General features: G+C 53.0%; 1 long non-coding RNA gene across 1 annotated transcript; it reads right to left on the reverse strand.

Annotated features, from left to right (window-relative positions):
• Positions 1-10,566: 10,566 nt before the first annotated feature.
• Positions 10,567-13,762, reverse strand: LOC132517949 (uncharacterized). The gene is made up of 2 exons (XR_009539842.1): positions 13,472-13,762; positions 10,567-10,772 (listed from the first exon to the last, which is right to left on the reverse strand). It is a non-coding gene; the product is annotated as an uncharacterized LOC132517949 (long non-coding RNA).

Consider the following 13,762-nt stretch of genomic DNA (forward strand, 5'->3'; position numbering starts at 1 on the left):
AGGGCCCAAGATCCCCACGGGCAGAGGGCTCCCTGGCGGGGCTGGGGTCCCCATGGTGCAGGCCCCACGGCGCGAGTTTCGGGAGCCCAGCGGCTGGGCGGTGGTGATTAAGTCCAAGTGCCGCCCAGCTCTGGACACAGAACAAGCTGATATTAAACACCTGACAGGCACTGATGGATGGCGGAGGCCGAGTCTCCCGCTGTGTCTGTGAAGCAGCACGTGCTCAGTGTCCCCCGTGTCCTCTGAGGGCCTCACGGGAGCCCCACCCACCCAGCAGAGGGCATGTGGCCCCAGGGATCGCAGGTCCGGCCCTGCCGAGATCCACCGGCCCAGCTCGGTCCTGAGCCCACGGCGGGGGTGGGCTGGGGTCCCTTGTGGGAGGGTTTGAGCTCTAGCTAGGACCCTCTCCTTCACGCCTGGCGCCAGCTTCCCTTCCTGCCGTAACAAAGCACGTGAACTGGGGCCTAAACAGCAGATTCACTCTCTCCCAGCTCCGGGGCCAGACGTCTGAGATCCAGGTGCCCTAGGGCCGCGCTCCCTCCCGAGGCCCCAGAGAGGGTCCTTGCCACCTCTTCCGGCTCCCGGGGCTCCAGGTATCCCTGGGCTTGTGGCCACGTCATCACATGGGTCTCCTCTGTGGCTGTGTCTCTCTTCCCGTCCCTTGTAAGGACCCTGTCTTTGGGTTTACAGCCCGGCAGATAAGCTAGCATCCTCTCATCCTACGCACTCGACACAATCACATTTGAAAGAATCTTTTCCTAATAAGCCAATAAGTTCATAGATCCTGGGGTGAGGCGGTGGACATCTTTTGAGGGCCACCCTCAGCCCACACGGGGCTCTGGGATCAGCCTGCAGCCCTTCCACCCTCCCTTACTGAAAGCAGTGCATCTGTCCCGGGCAACTTCCTTCTGGGCCGGCCAGCCTTCCAGACGCAGCGTTACTTCCAGAGTTTGGCCGTGTCCCAGAGGTCCTTCAGAATTTGTTCCAGAAGTAGAGCAGCAAGAGAGGAAACCCCAGGCCCTGCACACGGATAGGAAACCCCAGGCCCTGCACATGGATGGGGGTCCCCGCACAAGGCCATCCCTGCCCTCGTGGGCATCAGCAGGGCTCACCCGTGGCCTCCTGGCCTGTGGGTGCCCCCGTCACACCTGTGCACCAAGGACGTGCCGGTGTCCCAAGGAACTCGTGGGGTGTGGGGTGCCTCCTCACCCCCTCTCCCGTGGCCCCGGGGCCCTTCGCCACTTCTGGTCCCTGCAGGCGACAGGCCGGAGTGCCACACCTGGGCGGAAAAGAAACAACAGCTCTCGTCCAGGCCTCTGGGCTGTCCGGCCTCCCGAGACAGAGGCTGACTGTTCCGTGGTGGGAGGGGCTCCAGGATGCCCCGCCCCCTGCTCTGTCCGCCATCCCGGGACCACCCTCCTTGTCCACCTGACAGTTGCGTTAGTGACTGGGGCCCAGAGAGCACCCCCAACCCCGCATGCTCGGGAGCAAGGGTCTTCCTCTCCCCGCTCCCCCCTCCCCCACTTCTCCGATGCTCTGGTTCTGTTGAATCCCACACTCCCCCTCAACCCCGGCCTGGCCTCTGCATCCCCCCCGCTCCACCTGGTGGACATGAACCTGGTCCTCACTTGGGTCGCCCCCCCAGTGCCCCGCTATCAGCCCCCCTGCATTCCGGTTCCCTGGAGGGAAGCACTGCGTGCTGATCCAACGTGCAAATGGCAGGAAGCTAGGAGGGAGAGCTGGTGTACTGCAGGATGAAGTGAAGGTCCAAGACGCCCTCGCCACCCTGGAGAAAGGGCCCAAGTTACAAGACGGAAGGTGGTGGGAGAAGTCCGCAGTCACGCTCTCGGGCCCACTCGCTTCACACGAGGAGCAGAAAGCCCCAGCCTGACAGCTTGTGAAGAAGATCTGAGAGTGTCAGTGGACCACAAGCTCATCAGAAGACAGCTGTGTGACTCGGCTGCTTAAAAGCCCTGATGTAGCCTTGAGCAGCCAGAGAGAAGAGGACCCTCAGGCCAACAAAGGAAGTCACCCCCGCCTTGCCATGGTCTCCACTGGTCAGTGCCCACCAGTCAGACACAGGGTGATAGCAGCCCACGCTGACGGGGCCGTCCTGTGGTCCTGTGTGGACGTTTCACGGGTTAATAAGGGTGTGACCCTCACATCGTGCAGTGGGTCTTTCCACCGAAGGGGACAGGAGGTGGGCCCAGGCAGTGGGAGGCGAAGCTCCGCCCTCGGGTGCCTCTCAGGGGTCCTGCAGGGTGTCCGGCCCGGCCTCAGGGTTTCCAGAGGGGCAGTGACAGACTCGTGAGCTTGCAGCAGAAGGGCAGGGTGGCCGGAGTCACGTACTGTGGACTTGGACGTCGGCGGTGGGACCGGAGACACTCAGCCCCCAGAAGAGCCTTCACTGAGAAGGGAGAGAAATTGTCTTTCCTGCGGCCACGAGGCGAGTTTTCAGAGCCGCGGGGATAAACCAGCTGGGCAGGGGCGAAGGAAGGCTGACTGAAGGGCCCCATGAGCCGTGCAAGCGGCCCTGGCCACATGCTCGTGGTCTGTTCTGTTCTGGTTTGGTTTTAGAATTATGAGATAAAGCAAGGTGACAGGACAGCGTACAAAAGCGCGTGTGCACAGCTTAAGGGACTCGCCCTGATCAACGCCTCTCTCCTCCTCAACACTAACCACCACCTGGAGGGTGTGTTTCTACCAACGTCCCTGGAGAAGACGCTGCTCGGTCCTGCCCGGCGTTGGCCTCTGTGAACGGGCCACACTCTGCATCCCTGGAGAAGACGCTGCTCGGTCCTGCCCGGCGTTGGCCTCTGTGAACGGGCCACACTCTGCTCCGTGACCTGCTGCCTTCGCTCACTTGGCTCATTTTGCACTGGAGCCTCCCCTGTATTTTCACAGACGTTCGTTGGCTACCACAGGCCGCATCGGTTTGTCCATTCTGCCGCCGTCGAAGCCCCCGGTCCAGACCCCCCACCGCAGCAGTGACGCACGGCACACAGGCACTGCGGGCCGCCCGGCGGTGAGCCTGCTGGGACGCACGTCTGCGGGCCTGACTTGACCACGCGGCAGTAGCTGTTCTCTGCAGGGCTTCATGATCTCCTCCTTGCCTGCTGTCGATGAGAAAGCGGGCTCCTCTCGGTGTCCGTTCTCGCCAACTCTTGGTGTTTCCTGACCTGTAAATTCTGCCACACGGTTGGTGTGAAATGATGTCAATTATACTTTTAATTTCCACTCACCTGATCACTCATAAGGTTGAACATCTTACAGTTATTGGGTCGCTTGTGGTTTCCTTATCGAACGTTGGGGGTCTTCACGTATCCTGAGTATTAACACTTGGTGCAGGGCGGAACGGATACCTCCTTCCTGCTTCGCGGCCTCTTTACTCTCTGGGACGAGCAGATGTCCTTCCTCTGAACGTGGTTGAATACATCAGAATGTTCTTTGCTGTCTGTGCCTTTTCTCAGTTGTTTAAGGAATCCCTCCGTACCTTCAGGGCTTACAGATAACCTCCTGCCCCATCTTCTAATTTGTTGTTAACAGTTAGGGCTATGGGGGCACTAGGATCTCTCTACGTGTGGGGTGAGGGAGGAGTGCAGCCTTTTTTTCTTGCAGTGACTAACTTCCCTACGACTTCCACATGGGAGTCCAGCCACATGGTCCCCAGCGTGGGCTGGTCTATCCCTGCAGCAAAGCCACCCGGCCCCTCAGCAACAGCTCTCAGTATCGGTGGGGAAGGTCCCCGCCGTGGTCTCCTGCTTCTGGTTCATCTCTGCAACTCGCATTCCTCTGCCCATCCACGTGAACTTTAAAATCATCTCACCAGGGTCCACAGCAAACCCGCTGGAAGCTGACTGGAATTGCGCTGGATCCACAGACCCGTTGGGAGGCCGCGGCTTCCTCACAGCACGAGTCCTGCCCTCTGTCTGCGTGGCAACCTCTCCTGGATTTAGGTCTTTATTAACGCCTCAGTAAAGTGTATGATTTTCTCCTCAATTGCCCTGTTCACGTTTTGTTAGATTTTTAAAATGTTTTATCTGGGATATAGAAATGCAGGTGATTCTGTGTGTTGGGTTCACATCCGACACACTCGCTACATCTTGCTATGTCTAAAGTATGTGCAAATTCTTTTGGATTTTCTATCTTTATCCTCTTTTATTTCTTATCTTTATTATTCTTTTTCTTTCTGTTCATTTTTCCTAATCTCTATAATATAATAATACCATTTGTGAATAATCTATTTTTTCTTCTTTCCTTTCCAATCCTTAGCCGTTGTCTTTTTCTCCATCTTCCTCTGTCTCTCTTTGTCTCTGTCTCTGTCTCTTCCTGTGTGTGTCTCTCTCTCTTCCGCAGATGATATGACCGCCTACCTCTCTCTGAATGTAGCAAGAAGTACAGTTGGAGGCATACTTACCAATCCTGTTCTTAAGGGATAATACTTTCTGTTTCACCCTTTAGTGTTATATTTGCTGAAGGCTTTCTGAAGAGACCCTTCATCCCGTTAAGGAAATGCCTTTCTAAGTCTGATAAAAAGTTTTTCGTGGATGACTGTGAGTGTTCTCAGATGTTTTTCTATAAGCTGATCACATGACTAAATTGGAATTTTGTCTGTCTGTTCGCTGCTGGACTCCCACTGCTTAGAAGGGCTGCGGGGACAAAGCATCTTGACTCCTCCATCTGGAAAATGGGTTCATCTCAGTGACCCGGGCCTGGAAATCTGGCTCCTGGGGGCTGTCTGTGGCCAGGTCAGGGTGGCCCCGGCTGGGGCCAGGGCTTGGGCCAGTGGTCAGCGTGAGCCGTTAGGCCACCAGGAGGGACGGTCTTCCATCTCTGCCTGCTCTCCTGGCTCAGGAGACGTCCCAGAAAGTGGGGGCCCATCGTTGCCGCTCCTCTGGGGTCTCAAACCCGAGAGGTGGCCTTCAGAGGACTGCTCCGGCACGAGGGATCCACGGGGTCTTTGGACTCGCGCGTGAGGCCCCCGACCCCTGGGGGCAACTCCAGCGCCCATCCCAGGGCAGCTGGGCGTGGAGGAGAGGCCGTGGGGCGCCGGGCACTCCAGGAAGGGCTCCGCAGGCTGGGTCTGGGTGTGAAGAGCACACGCAGCCCGAGTTCACCCCTCCATCCCCCGGGCGCCCTGCAGGCCCTGTGCCCCACCCCGGGCTCAGCCTCCACCGGGCGGGCGGCTCCCTTCGGCCTCCCCTCCCCTCCCCTCACAGGCCGGCAGCCAGCGCACGTCTCCAGGGTGACTGCACGTTCCTTCACCCCCGGGAAGCCGAGAGCAAGCGAGGTGCCGATGCTCCAGTTCCTGGAACGGTTTCCGGTTGTTTGGGCCGAGCTGAGACCCCAGACTGTGGGGCTCGTCCAGAAACCCTCTTCGGTGGCATTTCATCAAACTACTGGGAAAGAAAATGAAAGGCCCTGACGACCAGACAGTGGGGACCTGCCAGCCCCACGGCTCTGGCTCAGTGGACGCCGGCTCTGTCCCCGGACACCCGGCCCGGCTACTCCTGCCCCAGGGCTTCCTGTTCTTGACCTTAGTCTGCGGTGGCCACGCTGCAGGGAGGGACGGAGCCTCTTCATGTTTCAAGACCAGAAACACCTGTGTGGGTCCTGCCTCAAAGGGGGCTGTCGGGAGGAGAAGGGCGAGCCCACCCTGAGAAGCCACGTGGTCAGCTGGGCCCGCGAGAGCCAGCGTTTGGGAGAGACGGACAGACTCCAGCTGCTCTGTGCGCTCGCCAAGTATTTTAAGCGGTCATTTGATGAAACCCCATGTGGGTTTGGCCAAGTCCATTTCCCAGAACTGTAAACACGCATCACAGAGGGGGAAGAAAAGCGGCACAGATGTTTCTGATTCCTTCGCACTTGAGGGACTGTTTCCTGCTGTTCGGAGACTCCGGGCCCCTCCTGGGGTCCCTCCCCGCTGGGCCAAGAAGGGGAGGTGGGTGACCTGGGCGGGAGGGTGGGGAGCCGTGCTGGGGGCTTTGTGAGGGGGACGGGTCTTCCCACGCTGGAATTTCAGGGTTTGTCAAATCTGCAACTGCCCACCTCTCAGGGCCGAACCGGTGCCCCAGGAGGGGCCTGCCTCTCTCTGCCTTTGCTTCCCAGGACCCCGCACCCCTCTCCTCCCCAAACCCACGTTCTCCTCCAAGTCGCCCCTGAGCACGAGAAGGGGGCTCTGTGCCTACGATCTTATCTCAAAACTGAGCGACGTGTTCTCCGCCAGCTTTATGTTAAAATGTTATTGCCGCTGCTCTGGGAATGGCCTTTATGGGGGAGTTTCCCTTCCTTCCTCTCTTCCTCTTACCAGTCCCTCCCTGTTGATGATTTACAGATTCTGTGCTGAAACTGAGGAGGAGAAAATGCATGACAGAGTCGACAAAACCTGACCAGAAATCTTAGCCAGCCCCCCGTGGCCAAGGGCGCAAGCCTGGTGACACACAGGGACGAGGCTCAGCAGCGCTGCGTGCCGGGGACCCTGCTTGGGACAGCCAGCCACCAGCACCTGCACGGTGGCCAGGATCGGAAGCCGCTCCCCGCAGATTCCCACCTCCGTCATTTTCTCTGAGGAAAGCACGTTGGGTCCAGGCGAGGACGAAAACCAAACGAAACACGGACACGGTTTGGGAAAGTACATCAGTCACAAACGCCAGTGCCTTGTGGTTCTGTGTGGTCACCAGCAGCTGGTAGATCATCGAAAATGTGTCCGTTCACAGTTACAGTCGCAGGCTGCTTCCAAACAAGGGGAGAAGGGGGCTTTCACGTTTCCAGGAGTGAGGATACAACAGGAGTTTAAGGGACACAGAAACACTGTGACTGAATCAAACTTGGGTCCCCGCGCCCGCGTGCAGTGAAGCCAGTCTACTGACCCCGGGTTGCGGTGAAGGAAAGGGGAGCGCTTATTGCAGGTGCCAGGCGAGGAGTACGGACGGCTAGTTCTCAAAGGGCTGGGACTCCCCGAAGGCTTCTGGGTGGGGGGGGTTTAAGGGCGACCTCAGGGCTGAGGACTGTAGGGTGCCTGGTCGGCTCACGGGCACTCTTCTGATTGGCTGGTGGTGAGGTCGTCAGGAGTCGGCATCATCAACCTTCTGGTTTTAGCCGGTCTGGGGTCTACATGCTTGTGGGCAGCACACAGTTAACTTCTTCCTCCTGGTGCGGTTTCAGTATCTGCGAAGCAGCTCAAAGATGTGGCTCAGAATAGTAACTATAGCCCTTGACGAGGAACCAAAGGTCATTAATTTTGTGACGGTTTTCCTTTGTTTCACATTTTCTCACTTCTCTGATTAAATTTTCTCTGTGGAACTCAGGGAAGTCCTAGGAGGCAAAAGCTTTTCTACAGACAAGAGGCAGGAGGAAGACATGGCAGGGTCCTGCTTGGTCTCAGCGTGAGGTTGCAGAACCTCTATGGACCTCTTCAATTCCTTTTCTAAGGGGCTGACCCAAAAGTCAACCTGGCTCTACGATAATGGGAAGCAGAAATGTCGCAGGGAGGGGGAGTTAATTTGCAGCGATATCATTTTATTTGTGGATGTCACAGCAGAGCCACTTCTCAACTCCACGTTCACATTCAGTGTTCTCTCTTCACCAACAAGAACCACAGATTAACACAGAGAATGTATCTTTAGTAACCAACAGTCTCTGAGAGCTTTCTATGTACAAACCATCTCCCAATCAGTTCACGCATGTCAATACACCCAGTTCTCTCCTCAACACCGTGAGGGAGGCGCCTTCCACCCATTTTACAGATGTGGAAACAGAGGCTCCGGACGAGAAGCAGCACCCTCGAGGGCGCCAGCTAGAAGGGCACACCCAGGATGCCGCATCTCTGAGAAGCGGCTCCCTGTGTTTGGGACTCCTAACTTGGGGAGCAGACGGGGAGGAGAAACGCCCCAGGCGTCAGGGAGCCGATGCCACATCTACTGGTGCCGATCCAGGCCTGGAGGACAAGGGTGTCCTCGGGGCTTCTTCCTTCCAGGAGCACCAAATTCAGAAACTATCAACAGCAGTCTCCTCGGGGAAACTGAGTGATGCCGAGGACTGTTACTTTTCAGCTTTTGTGTACATTTTTAAATCCGTGGACACTATTCTTTTATACTTTTCATTTTGAGATAATTTTAGACTTAGAGAAAAGTTGAGAAAGAGTCCAGAGCTCCGGTGTGCCTTGTGCCCAGCTCCCCGTGCCGGCGTCCCGCACAGGCACGCCGCAGCGCTCCAGAGCAGGGATTGACACGGGGAGAATACGGTCGGCTACACTGCTGGCGGGGGTCAGATCTCACCAGAGTTTCCTCACAAGTCCAACCCCTGCTCCAGGTCCTACAAAGGACCCCACTGCACTTTGTCTCCTCGTGACCTTCACACTTCTGAAGGTCAGGGGTTTGTCAAGTGTCTCTCAACTGGAGTGTCTGTTATTTTATCACGACTCGGTTGAGGTTACGTATCTTTGGCAAGAAAACTGCAGGAGTGCTGTGCGTTTTCTGGTGTGTCTTGTGGGGCACAGGAAGCCAGAGTGTTTTGACCTGATTCTCCTGAGAAAGGTGGTGTCTGCCAGGTTCCCCCACTGAAAAGTTACTGTTTCCTTTGTAAGTAATAAACATCTTGGAGAGCTTCTTAAAACTCTGCAAATATCCTATTTCTCCTCAAACTCTCGCCCACTAACTTTAGCTTCCATTGGCGGATTTTGCTGCGACGATTACCCCTGTGGCGTTCTAATGGTGACTGCATGTTTACCTCATTCCTTCTACATTTAGGAACTGGAATTTCTGCGTAAGGAAGAAGTCTCCCTTTCCCTCATTTTCTGCTTATTCCATTATTTATTTACATCAGTATGGATAGCGGCTACTCACCTTACACTGAGGTTATACCCCTGTACTGCTGTTACTTGTTTGACTGCTCAAGTGGTTCCAGTTCTGGCCATGGGGCTCTCCCAGGTTGGCTCCTGTGCCCTTTGACACACACTTCCCTCCTCACCATCCTCTTCTGAGCGCTCCCTTGCTTCCTGGCACAATGAGATACTCTGGGCTCATCTCATATTTTCGCCCAGCTCTGGAATCAATCACTTCTCCAAGGAGCCCTGGTGCCTTTTATTGGGAAATGGTATTAGAAACCGTATCTGGGCATTAGGTGTGCTCTTTGCTATTGGGGTGTCATTGAGCAAAGAGAAATTTAAGCAGAAAATTAGCCTGTAATTAGTATTAAAATAAATGTGTATCAGATAAATAAATGAAAGAGTGAATGAAGGAACCGATTCTTCAAAATAGTCAAAAGATAGATTTTGACTGACTCATTTCTTCTTTATAAGAAATAATTTAAAAGTAAATAAACATATTTTACTTGCATTGTCTTTCCTTCTCATTTCTCTCCTCCTTGCATTTAGAGAAAGAAAATTGCTGAAAATATTCTGACTAAATAATGCTGTAGTTGCCTCTCAGCTCCTTTCCAACTCTGAAACAGCACCTCTCACTGTCAAAAGGAATTCCTGGGGGTCTTAATAACGTAAATGAACTTCTCAGCTGAAACAAAGTGATCCAGATTGGGCTTTTTCACCTGAAAGTAAATGCTTGCACAATGCCACATAAGTAAGAGAAGTGCAGGCAGCAGTGTATTCAGAAGGCAGGGGCATAGCCCCACAGGGAGCTCTGGAGCAGGAACTGTTCCAGATGCACTGGGTGCTCTGCACACACATTGGCTTCTTAGCCTGGGATGCTAAGAAGCCAATGGCCTGCTCCTTGACCTGCACTTATACTGATTTTACTTTTCTTTGGTAATTAAATTATTTTAGTAACACTTTAATTGCATTAGTAGCAATTATACAAAACTTCTGGGAGGAGCTTCTGTCCTTCCTTGAGACATGGGTTGTCTGTGGCAGGCACTGCTCCCCTGCCCCCCGCTGCACCCAGACTTGACTCTGGGTGAGAACACTTGTCACACCGCAGCACAGCCTGATTTTACGTTTTCACATCTGCTTCCTCCATCAGACTGTGGTGAGGCAGGGCCCGAGTGCTAGAGGCCCAGCCGAGCGAGGGCCTTGGCATCTTCCCGTGTGCAAGCTGCTGAGACACATCAAAAAGCAAGGGACGCCCCACTGCGTGCAGACAGAAATGCTGAGGAAAACACAGCAAAGCAAAATAAGGATGGTAGCGGAGTAGCTGAGCTTACGAGAAAGAAACAATACGTTCAGAAAAATACCTGCCTCCTGATAAAATGAGATGGATTCACTAACATAATTGAGCCCACATTTACATTACTTCCGTGATCCAGGAACCACCAAGGTAAAACGACAAACAAACACGTTTCCAAGCTGGTGATAAGCCAGGATTCCTGCTGAAAGTAAAGGCCAGGATGTGCTGAAGGGGCACCGCAGCCAGCCTGCTCGGATCCCCCTGAACAGCAGCCCGTAATCCTAAGGACAAACGCGCAGGGAGACAGGGAGCACTACAGAGTGGGCAGAGGCCACAAAGCAAAGGGTTCAAACCCTGGAATCTGCCCCAAGTCACTATGTTTAAAATCATTAATTATAAAGGAGGGACTTGAAGCCAAAATAAAATATAAAAATGAAGAACAAACATGAAATGTGAAAAATAAACAGGAATAATTTTTAAAAGGAAAAAATAAAACTTTGTCTTATCGGTTCAGCTGCTATGACAAAAACACCACAGACCAGAGGCTTACATGACGACGTGTATTCCTCACAGCTCTGGAGGCTGCAGGTCTGGGATCAGCAGGATCGGGTTCTGGTGAGGACTCTTCCTGGTTCATAGACTGCCATTTTCTCACTGTGTGCCCAAAACACAGGAAGTGTGAGTGAGCTCTGTAGGGTCTCTGTCTTCAGGGCACTGATCCCATCATGGGGGCAGCACCCTCATGACCTCATCAGCTCCCAAAGCTCCCACCTCCTAACACCATCACATCAGGGGTGAGTGTTTCAGCATATTAATTTGAGGGGACACAAACATTCAGTTCATAAATAAACTCCTAAGGATGAAGTATACTGTTCATTGAAATTAAAAATACAAAGGATGGGATAAGCAACAGATGAAACATCACTGAAAGTTATGCTTTGAAGAAATAACCCACAGTGTTCATGCACAGGAAAAAGAGATGGACAAACATGAAAGAGGAATTAACATACATGGAAGAGAGAATGCAAATGTTCAGCTAGTTTTCATGGGAGTCACAGAAGAACAGAAAAGAAAAACCTTAATGGCTGGCAGTAAATAGCAAAAGAAATAGAATAAACCCAACCTAGATCCATTGTATCGTAGTGAGATTGCAAGATACGAACAATAAAAACAGCTTGAAAGCATGTTGAAAAAAGGCAATTTGCCTGCCAAGGAGCATTTAGACAGATGCAGGCTTCTGAAGATCTGCAGCAGTGGCCAGGAGACAGGACAGTAACACCCAGATGTGAAGGAGAAGGACGTCGGCCTGAGGTCCACGGGAGTCACAGGGGTGAGACGTGCTCAGCCTTGACAGAGGTGATGGGTTCACAGGTGTGTATCTATGTGATGAGACTCACCAAATTGCACACTCTAAATACAATCACTTTTTGTATTTTTGTATATCAATTATTTCTCCATTAAGTTATAAAAAGAACGTTTAAGACAACTCTTCAGAGGCAGGTTTAAAAGCAGATTAGACACAGGAGAAGAGGGGGTTGGAAAGCTGGACTGTAAGACGTAGGAAGTACCTGGGCTGAAGAAGAAAGACAAAAGAATTAAAATAGAAAATAAACATAGTTTAAAAGGTGAAGACGTGATGAAAACACCTAACCCCACGTACATATTTGGAGCCCTAGAGAGAGAGTCGGGAAGCAAGACCAATTCCAACGCCAAGATCAGTGCTAAGGAAACCACGTATTGATGTGTCGACAAAGCACAGGAGAGCTGCTGAACACCAAGGGCCAAGGGCCATATTTTATTTTGTTTTTTATTAGTTATCTATTTTATACATATTAGGGTATATATGTCAATCCCAATCTCCCAATTAAGGGACATATTTTAAAAGCCAGAGAAAAAACACAAATATCAGTTCATAAGGGGCAATAAAGTGATGCAACCCAGAAAAGAACAGACTGGCATCTTCGTGGTGCTAAGAAAAAGTGAGTACATCCAGACTCCTGTACCCATGTGAGCAGCCTTCAACACGAAGACGGAACAGACATTCCAGGCTGAACACCAGAGATAAGACGTTGCCAGGGGCCGGCACCGAAGGAAACGCCAGGTGAGTTACTCGGGTGGAGGAAGGCATCCCAGGTGGAGGCACCAGAATGCAGGTGGAGTGGAGGCCACGGGAGGGCCGCCCGCCGCCACATCCGACAGCCGGGGTGTCGTGTGGGAGCCGGGATGCTGCGGGCTCACGGGGTGCCTCACGTGGGAGGGGCGGGGCAGGGAGGCACCGGGCCTGCGCTGCGAACACCGGCTGCACCCTAAGGTCAAGGTCGGGGCAGACTGTGGGGCTGGAGTGCTCACGGGGGTGAAAAGGCCATCCAGCGGGCGGGGCGGTGATTCTGATTTGTGCACGAGCCACAGCCTAAGTGGTGACGGATGTCAGGTCCGCAGAACCAAAGGATAAAGTGGGTGAGTCCACAGTCATCGCGGGAGATTTCAGCACACGAAGCTTAGCAACTGGGAACAAACTGCGTAAAGACATAGGTTTGTAAAACACATTTACATAATTGACAAATGTAGACCAGAGCGTTCAGTGCACAGAACACAAGCCTTTCAAAGGTACGCAGGACATTGAACTGACAAGTGGGTCACGAGGCAAGACTCCGCAGAACTGAAGGACTGGATCGCTGGAGCGTGTTTTCTCTAACTGCAGCGGGACAGCAGAAACACGATTTAAGAAATCCTCGAATGTTTGGAAATTAAGCAATAACCTTTTGGATAACCCGTGGGTCAAAAATAAATCACCATGGAAATTAGAACGTATGGACTGAGCGATAAACATATGACAAATTTAAACTTGGGGGGTGCAGTGGTTTTATAGCCTTAAATGAATATTTAGGGGAAAAAAGAATTTAAAAACAATGACCTGATTTCCATCTTCAGAAATTAAAGAAAAGCAAATTAAAGCCAATGAAAGTGGCAGGAAGGAAATAATAAGGATAAGGACAGAAGCTAATAACATAAAAACCCCACAGGCTAAAGCATTGTTTTTAAAAAGATGGCTCTTTGAAAAGATCAAAAACACTGATAAAACCCTGACAAAAGTGAACGAAAAGGGGAAAAGGCCTAAATTACTAACATCGAAAATAAAAAGTGATGTTGCTGTGTGTTCTGCGGACAGTGAAAGGCTGTAAGAGCGCACTCTGAAACACTTTGCGCTGTTACATTTGAAAATGCAAAGGAAATGGATGAGATCCTCAACACAATTTTCCAAAACTGACACAAGGGAAAAAGGAGAGACTGAATCCCTTAGCGAAATGAACGTGTAATCAAACCTCTCCCACGGAGAACATGCTACGCCTCACCCGCTTTTCTCGTGAATTTTCGGGCGAACCCGGGCACCGGAAGTGCTGCCTTCCCTCCCCCGCCAGGCGCTCAGGGCCCGGGTCTCAGGCGCCGGGAGAGCACAGGCAGGCCACGTGGGTGGCGCCGCCGCCGCCCCTCAGCCCCGGCCCAGGGCTGTCCGAGAACCGAGAGCACCCGCGGGGCCGCCGGCTCTGTGCTCGTGTGCTTTCGGCCGAGTGACCCGAGGCCTGGGGCCCAAGCCTCTGCGGACCCAGCCCTGAGGGCGTCCGCGCTGAGAGCGTCCGGCCAGC

This window comes from Lagenorhynchus albirostris, chromosome 3 (genome assembly GCF_949774975.1).
Source record: "Lagenorhynchus albirostris chromosome 3, mLagAlb1.1, whole genome shotgun sequence".
Taxonomy (NCBI): Eukaryota; Metazoa; Chordata; class Mammalia; order Artiodactyla; family Delphinidae; genus Lagenorhynchus; species Lagenorhynchus albirostris.